This window comes from Schistocerca nitens, chromosome 6 (genome assembly GCF_023898315.1).
Source record: "Schistocerca nitens isolate TAMUIC-IGC-003100 chromosome 6, iqSchNite1.1, whole genome shotgun sequence".
NCBI classification, from domain to species: Eukaryota; Metazoa; Arthropoda; class Insecta; order Orthoptera; family Acrididae; genus Schistocerca; species Schistocerca nitens.
Window position 1 is genome coordinate 563,430,671 of NC_064619.1, and position 3,360 is coordinate 563,434,030.

The following is a 3,360-nucleotide window of genomic DNA, read 5'->3' on the forward strand; positions in this document are numbered from 1 at the left end:
TCTCCTCCGAACTTCGCAGTTGGCACTACCCATGATGGTAGCTAACATTCTCTAGACATCAGCCGAATCCAAACCCTTCCATCGGATTGCGACAGGGTACAGCGTGAGTCATCATTCTACATCATTCGTTTCCAATCATCCGTTGCCCAGTAGTGCCTCACTTTACAGAACCTGAAGCCTAGCTTAGCACTGACTACAGAGCTATTTGGCTTATGATGAGCTGCACGACCATTATATCCCTTTCTTTTTAAATTCCTACGCACAGCCATTGTGCTGACAGAAGTGGTGGTAACACTTTCAGACCCACGAGTTATTCCTACCGTTGATTTCATGTGATGTTTTTTCAGCCACTCTCCGTTCGGCGATCACTATACGCCAGTGTGTGAAGTCTGCACGGTCTCGGTTGAGCTGTAGCTCTTCCTTCACGTTTCCACTTCACAGTCACATTGCCAACGGTCGCCTTGGCCAGTTTTAGAAGGGTTGATATGTCTCCGATGGATTTGTTACTCAGGTGTCAATCAATGACTAGTTCATGTTCGAAGTCACTCAACTCACCTGACAGACCTTTTCTGCTGTTGCTGCTTCTATACTCAAAATACAATACTAGTCTTGTCTTCTCCTTTTATAATGGCGGGTCAGCTTCTTGTGACGTGTAGTGGTTGACTTCGGATTACGTATGGGTGTCCGATTATTTGTGATCAGATAGTGTGTATCACCAAAGTAAGTGTGCCACGTGTTAAGCTATTCAAGCAGATACGCTGCAGATGTCTTCCTATATTGAGTTGAGACACAGCTACTTCAATTTTCGGAAAACTGACAAGTCCCTTGCACTTGCTCTCAAATGATAACGACAGACACCTTATATAGACACAGAGAAAGTAGCAAAGCACAACGATTCTTGTAGAATATCTTGAGGAAACCAAACCTTACCGTTCCCTCCTGCCATCTGCTGCATACAGCTGGTGATATTAGCTGATCTCCTTAGCACATTGAACGAAGTGCTACAGTGGACGGTGACAAGTCAAATGGTCGTCCAACCACCCAGATTTTGGTTTTCTATGCTTTTCCTAGTTGTTATTTTGTACTGAACAGGAATTTCTTCATCAGGATCAAAGGCAAGAATTTCCTGTTATTATTGGTAAATGCGAAAGTTATTTATGAATAAAAGAAACATGTTTTATACAAGTTCGACCAAGTGTTGAGACAATGTTTGATTTGTTTTTGTTTTGTGTTTTTTTATTTTACCTTTTGTTGAGGAAATAGCGTTTACTTGCGCTATTGATTAATCTGTAATGTTTTCTTTATTTTTGCTACAACATCCCTCTGTTTCACGTTACAAATCATTAATTTCCGAATAAAACCTGAATGAAACATTGACAGTTTCAGTTTTTGTTTATTTTTAAGTAATAGACGGAAGGATAACTATACAGAAAAAATTGTCCTTAGGTTGCCTTGTCCCTTGTATACCATCACTTAGTTTCTGGACGGTTTACAGCTACCGGTTTTTAGGAGGATCTAATAAGACACTGATCGCGTACGTAAAGAAAGCGATCTTTAAGAGCTAACGCCCAACAGGTATGCAACAGACTCAGTGTACAGATAATGTGGGTACGACTTTAACTGACCAAAGGTAGTAGGAAAACTATCGTAGCTCATGCTTATTTATGGAAGTCTACGGAAGCTTACGGTAATCTTACAACTCTAATGGGGAGTCAAACTCCATCCCAGCTTCCTTTGCGCCACACAGTGCATGTCTCATACGAATATGATCTACTTTTGCGTGGTTTATGTACGTTTATCTGTGGGAAGGTTGACACTGTCAGCTGCACTGTATCCAAGAACCATCCCTAATTTTCGTTGGAACGGCACTGCAGTTCCTTAATGAATTTCTCCGCTCTCGACAGCACTGATCGGTAACAAAAGGAGGAAACGCGTTCGAGGCTGCTATCCTCACCCACTGCTGGATTCACTTCCGTCCGGTTCACCATATGGACATTTAACGCTCTCGACTGCCCGAACAGATAACAAAGCTAGACTTTAGAAGCGTAAATAGACACGAGAAAAAAATTTTTCGGCCAGTTTCGCTTTCATCCCAAATCGGTAGGAACGTAACAAAAACTGGATAACACCAGGTAATCTGAAAAGGCTGCCCTCCACTGTACGCTAGATTTCTACTCTTTCGTGAAACCTGTTCGAGGGTTGGCGAGCGTAAATGTCTGAGCCAGGCCGGACCTCTATTTGTGTGTGTTTTTTCTCTTATTTTACGAAAAAAAAAGGATCGGGAGCAATACACGTTTGGGGCCATCGCGCCCGGCGGGATCGGCGGCAACTGCGCGCATTGGCCCAGCCGCCGGCTGACTGCCTGGCTGGCTGGCTGGCTGTCTGGCTGGCCGGCTAGCTGCAACAGCGGCAGAGGCCAGCCCCGGCGAACATGGCACGCGCGCACTGGATGTGTTTCCCAGAACGGTCGCGATCAATCGCGGCACAATGGCCGCTCGCTGGAACAATTCCGAGTCCGCCGGCGCGGTCCCCCCCCCCTCCCCCTCACCCCCAGCGGCGCGCGGCACCCATATGTAGGCAGCAGCGAGTCCTTGATTAGGCTTCTGGTTAATTAATAACCCTGGCCGGGCCGGGCCGGGGGCGGTGCGGGGGCGGGGGTGCGGGGGCAGCGGCAGGGGCTGCGGCTGCGGCAGTGCTGGGGGAGAGCGCCCCGGGCTCGGTGCGCCGTCCGCGCCGCCTCTGCTCTTCGCCGACTCGCCGCCGGAAAAATAACCTGCGGCGCTCTGTTTACAACTGCCCGCCGGTCACCCTGCCGGCCGCCAGATTTTCAGCTGATCACGTTTCCTAACAACACTGCCGACCGGCCGGCCTCTCACAAAGGTCGCGCACTCACCTGGTGTGCTTTCTGGATTTCTGTACGGCTTTCCACTCTGTCGACACTGAAATTGTACTTCCAAAGCTCGCAAGTCAAAATGTTTCTTTATGAACAGTGCAGTGATTCCACTCACACACTACAACTCGACATCAGTGCGTAATGACTGGAGCACGAAAGTCCCAATGGAGGAATGCAGTATAAGGGATAAGGGTCTCACACAAGAATCAGTATGGTGGCCATTACTCTTATACACTACTCGCCATTAAAATTGGTACACCACGAAGATGACGTGCTACAGACGCGAAACTTAACCGACAGGAAGAAGTTGCTGTAATATGCAAATGATTAGCTTTTCAGAGCATTCACACAAGGCTGGCGCCGGTGGCGACACCTACAACGTGCTCCTACGATTGTAGGAAGGAGCTCCTATGTCCGCAGCTCGTGGTCTCGCGGTAGCGTTCTCGCTTCCCGAGCACGGGGTCCCG